The sequence below is a fragment of the Neophocaena asiaeorientalis genome, unplaced genomic scaffold, assembly GCF_003031525.2.
Source record: "Neophocaena asiaeorientalis asiaeorientalis breed wild unplaced genomic scaffold, Neophocaena_asiaeorientalis_V1.1 scaffold229, whole genome shotgun sequence".
NCBI lineage: Eukaryota > Metazoa > Chordata > Mammalia > Artiodactyla > Phocoenidae > Neophocaena > Neophocaena asiaeorientalis.
In genome coordinates this window covers 181,071-190,304 of record NW_020174096.1, presented here as the reverse complement: position 1 = coordinate 190,304, position 9,234 = coordinate 181,071, and the positions used below count along the sequence as shown (strand labels likewise).

Sequence of the window (9,234 nt, the reverse complement as noted above, 5' to 3'; positions counted from 1 at the left end):
TGGTGTGTTAGTTTCTGCTGTATAACAAAGTGAATCAGCTATACACATATATATATCCGCATATCTCCTCCCTCTTGTGTTTCCCTCCCACTCTCCCTATCCCACCCCTCTAGGTGGACACAAAGCACCGAGCTGATCTCCCTGTGCTATGAGGCCGCTTCCCACTAGCTATCTATTTTACATTTGCTAGTGTATATATGTCCATGCCACTCTCTCACTTCATCTCAGCTTACCCTTCCCCCTCCCTGTGTCCTCAAGTCCATTCTCTACGTCTGCATCTTTATTCCTATCCTTCCCCTAGGTTCTTCAGAACCTTTTTTTTTTTTAGATTCCATATATATGTGTTAGCATACGGTATTTGTTTTTCTCTTTCTGACTTACTACACTCTGTATGACAGACTCTAAGTCCATCCACCTCACTACAAATAACCCAGTTTTGTTTCTCTTTATGGCTGAGTAATATTCCATTGTACATATGTGCCACATCTTCTTTATCCATTCATCTGTTGATGGACATTTAGGTTGGTTCCATGTCCTGGCTATTGTAAATAGTGCTGCAATGAACATTGTGGTATATGACTCTTTTTGAATTATGGTTTTCTCAGGGTATTTACCCAGTAGTGGGATTGCTGGGTCGTATGGTAGTTCTATTTTTAGTTTTTTAAGGAACCTCCATGCTGTTCTCCATAGTGGCTGTATGTACATTCCCACCAACAGTGCAAGAGGGTTCCCTTTTCTCCACACCCTCTCCAGCATTTGTTTGTAGATTTTTTGATGATGGCCATTCTGACTGGTGTGAGGTGATACCTCATTGTAGTTTTGATTTGCATAGAAATGCTTTTTGAATTAAGATGCTCATCAAGAAGTTGTTTGTAACAGAAAAAAATTAGAATAGATTTAGAATATCTAACTGTAGAGTATTGAAAAAACAAAAAGTTAAATTATGATTCTGTTGTAAAAGGCAAATGCTTGGTAAGTTGAATAAGCAACAAGGGTCTGCTGTACAGCAGAGGGAATATAGTCTATATTTTATAATAACTTTAAATGTAGCATAATTTGTAAAGATTTTGAATCACTATGTTGTGATTCAACATAGTTGAATTCAACACTTGAAACTAATATTGTAAATCAATTATATTTCAATTTTTTAAAATGTTCGATAAAGTGGAAAATGTTAGAAACAACACAGTACGTGCAGTTTACAGTCTGTATGCGAAACAAACATACCTCTACTTAGAAAAATATCTGAGTACAATGTATGGAGATATTAGAATGGCTTTGTTGGGGCGAGGAGATTTTGGGTGGCATTTCCCTTTTCTTTTGTCTATTTGCTAAATTTTCTTTACTATTTCTTTTAAATAAATATGTTCTCCTCCTGCCTACTTCTAGACCAGTTCATGAAGATAAAAAAATAAACATACTGCTATCAGGTTCTTAATTAAAGGCAATTTGCAATGGAGGAGAACTTTTTAAAAGTATGTAGAAATTATGTATATATTATGTATAAATTTTCATAAATCTATAGAACTGAATGGGGCCTAAATATTGTGCGACCCTAACAATCACCAAATGCAGATATGAATTTGCATTTCAAAACCCCCCAAATGCTGGAACGGTACAGAAGTGGGCAGAGATGCTCTGGAATAATTTCCAGGAAGATCAACGATGAAAAAGGACATTTTAGAAATTCAGTCATCCCAGTAGACCTACATCTCTGTTGTCAACTTTATTATTGAGTCCCCACTGGGCACAAGGACTTATATCCTCTGGAAATTGTCCAGCCTGGCAACAGTGGTACTGAATCCCTCTTCACGGTGTGTCCTGTGTGCGCCCCTGCAGTCCAGGCACACGTGAGAGGGGCTGCATAAACATGGGAAGTTGGAATTGCAGAGGTTGGAAGACACGCACAAATTCAGGACCTAAAGTGTTAATACGTTTTAATAGTGATCCGAGTGGCCGCTGTCTGCTCCTCTCTGTGTGCATTTTTTTTTTTTAAGTTTCAAGATTTTATAAAATCTCAGAAAAGATGCTTTGGGTCTTGCAAGTCCCTTCCTAAAGGTGAAAGATCACCTATCCCACCCATGGAAGAAAGATATTCATGCACATGAAGAAGACAGATGGCATCATTTTGCTCGGGACCCTTATGAGGACCAAAAAAACTTCCAGATAATTCCTGGTTGAAGAAGCTAGATAATATCTTTATCAACAAGCCTGGAAGAACCATGCTTTGAGCCGAGCTACCCAGGTTTCAGTGCTGGATTTGTCTACTGTATCAGTTAATGTCCTAGCGGGATATTGCTGACACATTCAGTCTAGGTACTTCAAGGAAAGTTTTATAAAAGGACAACAGAGCAGTGTGATGGGTCACTTTGCCAGCCCGAAGGCTGAAGGGAGGAGAAGAGGGGGCAGTCACAGAGAGAGAGATGGAGAGAGATGGACATGGCAAGAGGGAGAGGGAGAGCGAGAGGGAAAAACTGCACAAGAAGTGTGTGGAGGACGGATGCAGCCAGCTCTCTTTCTGATCTCGTGGCACTGTTTCCCATTGTTGGAACCCACCTATGCAGCCAGAGGGCCAGGGGGCCTGTTGGGGCAGAGCCAGAGGTCTTGTCTTGGGGCACAGAGGAAGGTGGAGGAAGAGGGGTCTGTTGGACAAACTGAAGATAAGCAAGTCAACTGCTTTTCAGAGATAAAGAAAAATAAGGTGGGCTCTGTCTTCTGGGAAGTAATGACTACTAAAGCCTGACTTTTATTTCTTTCTTTCTTTATCTTTTTAATTTTTTTAAACATCTTTATTGGAGTATAACTGCTTTACAATGGTGTGTTAGTTTCTGCTTTATAACAAAGTGAATCAGTTATACATATACATATGTCCCCATATCTCTTCCCTCTTGCGTCTCCCTCCCTCCCACCGTCCCTATCCCACCCCTCTAGGTGGTCACAAAGCACTGAGCTGATCTCCCTGTGCTATGTGGCTGCTTCCCACTAGCTAGCTATTTTACACTTGGTAGTGTATATATGTCCATGCCACTTTCTCACTTCATCCCAGCTTACCCTTCCCCCTCCCCATATCCTCAAGTCCATTCTCTAGTAGGTCTGCATCTTTATTCCCGTCTTGCCCCTAGGTTCTTCATAACCTTTTTTTTTTTTTTTTAGATTCCATATATATGTGTTAGCATACGGTATTTGTCTTTCTCTTTCTGACTTACTTCACTCTGTATGACGGACTCTAGGTCCATCCACCTCATTACAAATAACTCAATTTTGTTTCTTTTTATGGCTGAGTAATATTCCATTGTATATATGTGCCACATCTTCTTTATCCATTCATCTGTCGATGGACACTTAGGTTGTAAAGCATGACTTTTAAAAACTGGAAACAGGGGAAAAGATTCTCCTTAAATGTGGAAATTAAAGTGAAAATTGTGTTTGTCTATGGAGTCTACATTTTTCTGCAGACACACACATGACACACTTACAGGTAGTCTATATACCGGTTCTGCCTAGAGAATTACAGGGAACAGTGATTGATACCCTCAGGAAACAGGCTATGAGACAATAAGTGGCTACATCTAGGCCTACTTCCTGCCTCTGAGATGTTTTCATAATAACCCAAGAACTTTTGGAAAACACAAAGGACAATTTGAAATTTAACTGTTTATCATCAGCTGCCTGGGAAAATACGCCCCAAAAGTGAAACCCCAAATATATCTGAACCTATTCTCCAATTCAGCATCACGCAGGGAATCTAGGGGATCCTTGTAAATGCACTCAGTCCAGACACCTTAAGATGCCAATCATACCTTACCAGGCAACTGCATACCAGCCATATATAATCCGTAAGACCAGCTTGCATGTATTTAGCTCTTTACAGTCTCCAAAGAGGTTTGAGAGCACACTGGTACCCAATCATATTCCTTCGCTATTTTAGGAGGCAGGGACACGGTTGTCTAATTTGTTTCTCTAACCCATTGTTCAGTACACACAAAGTGCCCAGCTTACAGCTGAGTAAATGTTTGCCAGGTTGAATTGACCTAAAAAACTCTGACAGACAGAGGAAAGCTGATGAGTTGAGCATGCAAAGCCTTGGTTTCTTCTCTGTGATGAAGTAACTTTAAAAAGAGGAATGGAGACTTCTAGTTTTGTGAGCCAGACCCACAAAGGAAAAGTCTGCAAGAACTAACCTCTGATTCTGTGGAACACAGAATAGTGAGCTCAGGGAGAAGGACTGGCCTTGGGGTGGGCGTAGTGACTATAAGGGTGACAGTGGGGGGCTTTGGGGTTCTTCTCATGTCCTTTTCTTGTAATGGGTGCTGATTATATGGGTGCCGTTCAGTTTGTGAAAATTCATAGTCATACATTTAAGCGTACTTTTCTGTAAATGTATTTGATGTCAAAGAAGTTTACATAATAGCAATCCTTTACAGGCAATCCAACTTCAAATAATAGAACCTCCAAATAACCTGAAGTTGTGTTTACCCTTGAACATTAGTTAATTAATTGAGAGCCTGGGATTCAGATCAGGTGGCTTGGGTTGGAATTCTGGCCCTGCCACTCCCTAATGGCAGAGCTCGGCTATGTTACGTAACATCTCTAAGATTCTGTTTTCTCATTCGTAGAGTAGGCAGATAATGATACCAACATAACTGAGGTGTCAAGAACACAGTCATCGGGCTTCCCTGGTGGCGCAGTGGTTGAGGGTCCGCCTGCCGATGCAGGGGATGCGGGTTCGTGCCCCGGTCCGGGAAGATCCCACATGCCGCGGAGCGGCTGGGCCCGTGTGCCATGGCCGCTGAGCCTGCGCGTCCGGAGCCTGTGCTCCGCAACGGGAGAGGCCACAACAGTGAGGGGCCCGCATACCGCAAAAAAAAAAAGAAAAAAGTTAAAAAAAAAAAGAACACAGTCATCTGTCAACAAATGGTTGCTAGTCCTCTCAGAGTTGCTATAACATCTCAGTTTGCATACAAATCTCAGTTGCTGAATTTAGATGTGCAAGAACTTCAACTTTCTGCTTCTATACCTGGCCTTATTATTATTTTTTTTTTTTTAAATTCTTATTCCTTTGGGCAGCAGAAACAATCTCTGTCATTTCAGTTTTCCTGCCCTCACCCTGGGATTATATCCGAGATTCAGGTGACGTCTATATTTCTCCACACTGTATCTGCTCAGCTGTTCTCACTCCCGCCTGATATGGGGTGGTGTCCACACAGATTCTGTCAGGCTCTTTCGAGTTCTCTTAGCTACCCCTGTGCTCCTCCGGGGAACATGGGGCTACTGTACTGCACCTGTTCCTTGCCAAGGTGACAGTGCTATGTGAGGCTGTCTCAGGCTGTCAGTCTAGATATGTGCACATTTTCTACTCTTGACCCACCAGCACCATATCTAAGAAAGTGGTTTGTCTTCCCCCCAGCCCTGCCCCTGCCTATCCTGCCTCAGCCGATGGAAGGAGCAGGTCACAGTGACCCTTGTGTTAGCAGAATGGCTAAGCTGGTGTAACACAGGGATTTTGAAAACCAAGAGAGAAGTTTATTTCTCTCTCTCCCATGTAATGATCTGGGCTGTAAGGGCTGTTGGGCAACCTGCTTCGTGACATCATTCGGGGAACGAGGCACTTTCCATTTGATTATTCTACCACTCCTTAAAGTATGTATTTCTTCCTCTCCATGGTCAAAGTCAGACTCAGCCATATTCATGTTCCACATCACAGGTTGGAGAAGAAGTTCAAGAAAGTCATCCCTTTTAAGCAGGTGAGGCAGAAGTTACTCAGAACGTTTCCCCTCACAATCTTTTGATGAGAGCGTATCTCACGACCACCCCACAGGCTTGTCCAAGCCTTTCTTCCGACTATGCTCTGTACTGTATTTCTGGTAGATAGAGCACCTTCATCATTCCCAGTGGTGTTTATTTTCCCTTTTCCATTACTGGGTGTCCATGGAGAACTTGGCCTGCTCCTTAACTGGCTTTGACAGTGAAAAGATAATGGAAACTATGGAAGTAGAATCAACAAGGCTTGACAGCCAATTATAAATAGTTGGTGACTATTTTAGATTCCACGCATAAGTGAGTTCGTATTTGTCTTCTGTGTCTGCCTTACTTCACTCAGCATGCACCAGCCCCAGGTTTAGCCATGTTGTTGAAATGGCAGGATTTCTTTCTTTTTAAAGGCCGAATATCATTTTATTGTATATATGCATTATATCTTTAACCATTCACCTCTTGATGGACATTTAGGTTGTTTTCATATTTTGCTTATTGTGAATAATTCTGCAGTGAACTAAAATAGTCAAACTCATAGAAGCAGGGGGTAGTGGGAGGAGGAAATGGGGAGATGTTGGTCAAAGGGTACGCAGTTTCTGTTATGCAAGATGAATAAGTGCTGGACATACTAATGTACAGCAATGTGACTATCGTTAACAATATTGTATTGTATACTTTAAATTTGCTAAGAGGATGGGTCTTAAGTTTCTCATCACACATGCACACACACAAGAGAAGGAAAATGGTGACTATGTGGGGTGATGGATCTGTTAATTAACTTGATTGCGGTGATTGTATGTATATCAAGTTGTACATCTTAGTTATATATAACTTATGTATCAGTTATATATCAATAAAGCCAGAAAAATGGTTGGTAAAACAGAAGGAGGAATTGAAGTTTTGTTGTTGTCGTTGTTATTGTTTTTAATGTTGAGCCTGTAGTGACATGATCTGATATGGGAAATACCAGAAGAGGAACAGATTTAATGAGAATTTAAAAAAATAATAATCAAAATAATGATAACAATGTCTGGCGTACATTACGTCCTGAGAATTTTGAATTTCCTACTCCATTCAATCTTCAAAACCCACTTACTTATTTACAGTCCTCCCTCGGTATCTGTGAACCCTCGTGGTTACCAAAATCTTTGGATGCTCAAGTCCCTTGCAGTTGGCCCTCTGTACCCAAGAGTTCCACATCCGAGGATACAAAGGGCCAACTGTACGTTGTCCTAATTTAAGGATGAGGACCCTGGGGGCACAGTGAGTTAACACAAATTGCCCAGGGTCATGTGGCTTGAAGCAGCAGCGCAGAAATTGCATCTTGGTCCTGGAAATCCAGAGCCTCGGCATGTAACCCCTGTGCTATACTGTAACCCCTTCTATACTGAGAAGAATCTGATTTTAGAATTAGGGATGACTTATGTCTGGGAAGCTGGGAAAATTCAATGCCTGGGAGAGATGATGGCTGAGGGTGTCTCAACAATCGAGGGCTGGAATCATCTGGAAGCATCTATTCATCTTTCTTTCATTAATGTTGACTGCTTGCTGGGACCTAAGCTGGACTGTCAACCGGTGCACCAACTGGTTTTTCATGTGGGCTGGGCTTTCTCACAGCATGGCCACCTTAGATGATGTGGAGGTTTTTTATGGCAGCTAATGGAAAAAGTGTTTTATGTAACTTTGGCCTAACCAGCAAGCTGCATGGAAGCTGCATCACTTTTCTGAAAGGTATGGTACTATTAAAATAGGTCCACAAATATTTTGATACTCCTTCCTTCAAAGAGTGGCACCTAGGCTGCTGCTGCCGTGACTCGGACTGCAGACCAGCACCCCCGGGCTGACAACTCCGCCGCTATGAAGACGTGAAGGAGTACAGCAACAGAGAGGAATTCGCAGAGGGATCCTAGATCAACGACAGCAAGCATCAGCAGGATGACGCTAAAATGGTTATTAGAGGCTTGAGCTGGGATACAAGCAAGAAAGATCTGACTGAATATCTGTCTCGATTTGGAGAAGCTGTAGACTGCACAATTAAAACAGATCCAGTCGCTGGAAGATCAAGAGGATTCGGATTTGTGCTTTTCAAAGATGGTGATAGTGTTGCTAAGGCACTGGAACTGAAAGAACACAAGCTGGATGGCAAATTCATACATGTTAAAAGGGTCAAAGCTTTAAAAGGGAAGGAACCCTCCAAAAAGGTTTTAGTAGGTGGATTGAGCCCAGATACTTTGGAAAAACAAATTAAAGAATATTTGGGGGCTTCCCTGGTGGCGCAGTGGCAGAGAATCTGCCTGCCAGTGCAGGGGACACAGGTTCGGGCCCTGCTCTGGGAGGATCCCACATGCCGCGGAGCAGCTGGGCCCGTGAGCCACAACTACTGAGCCTGCGCGTCTGGAGCCTGTGCTCCGCATCAAGAGAGGCCGCGATAGTGAGAGGCCCTGCGCACCGCAATGAAGAGTGGCCCCCGCTCGCTGCAACTAGAGAAAGCCCTCACACAGAAATGAAGACCCAACACAGCTAAAAATAAATAAATAAATTTATTTTTAAAAAAAGAAGAATATTTTGGAGCCTTTGGAGAGATTGAAAATATTGAACTTCCACAGACACAAAAACAAATGAAAGAAGAGGATTTTGTTTTATTACACATACAGCTGAAGAGCCAGTAAAGAAATTGTTAGAAAGCAGATATCATCAACCTGGTTCTGGGAACTGTGAAATCAAAGTGGCACAACCCAAGACATAGGCAGCAACAGAAGCAACCAAAAGGAGGATGAGGTGCTGCAGCTGGTGGACGACGTGGTACTAGGGGTCTTGGCCGAGGCTGACAGAGCACTTGTGGCAAGGCATCCCGAGGGGGCGGCAATCACCAAAATAATTACTGGCCATACTAAAGGGGGATGTTGGAGAAAACAGGCAGAGATCGCTAAAGTAACCCATCCTGCAGGACGACATTGAAGATTGGTCTTCTGTGATCTAAGATGATTATTTTGTAAAAGACTTTCTAGTGTACAAGACACAACTGTGTCCAACTGTGTATGGCCACCAGTTAGTTTTCTTTGTTTTTACTTTGTCGTTTGCTGTGTTGTGACTCGATAGGGATTTGTGTTTATACAAATTTTGTTTGTACGATTTCAGGTTAGACCTCAAATAAATTCTTCCTTGTGTGATTGTTTTTCTGTGTCAGGTACTGAAGAACTCTGTACAAGTGTAATTTTAAATAAGCAATAATTAAGGTACAGTTTGTTTTGTAGGGAGTGTTGATCCAGAGGGAGGAATTGTGGTGCTTTATGAATAGCCAGCTACAGTGTCTACCCTGTTCCCCTTTTTTGTTAGGTGTATTCTATGCTTTAAGGCTTCATTTCCCTGTTAACTGAGGCTTCCATCATTCCTTTAAGTAATGTTGTTTTCTCTCTGTATATCTGGAGACTTTGTCATGAAGGTTTCTGTGGTATAGTTATAGTGTTGTGATTAGTGGAA

At 42.2% G+C, this 9,234-nt stretch overlaps 1 pseudogene; it reads left to right on the top strand.

Moving 5' to 3' along the window:
* The first annotated feature begins 5,660 nt into the window (after positions 1 to 5,660).
* Positions 5,661 to 8,531, top strand: LOC112405994 (heterogeneous nuclear ribonucleoprotein D-like pseudogene; annotated as a pseudogene).
* The last annotated feature ends 703 nt before the right edge of the window (positions 8,532 to 9,234 follow it).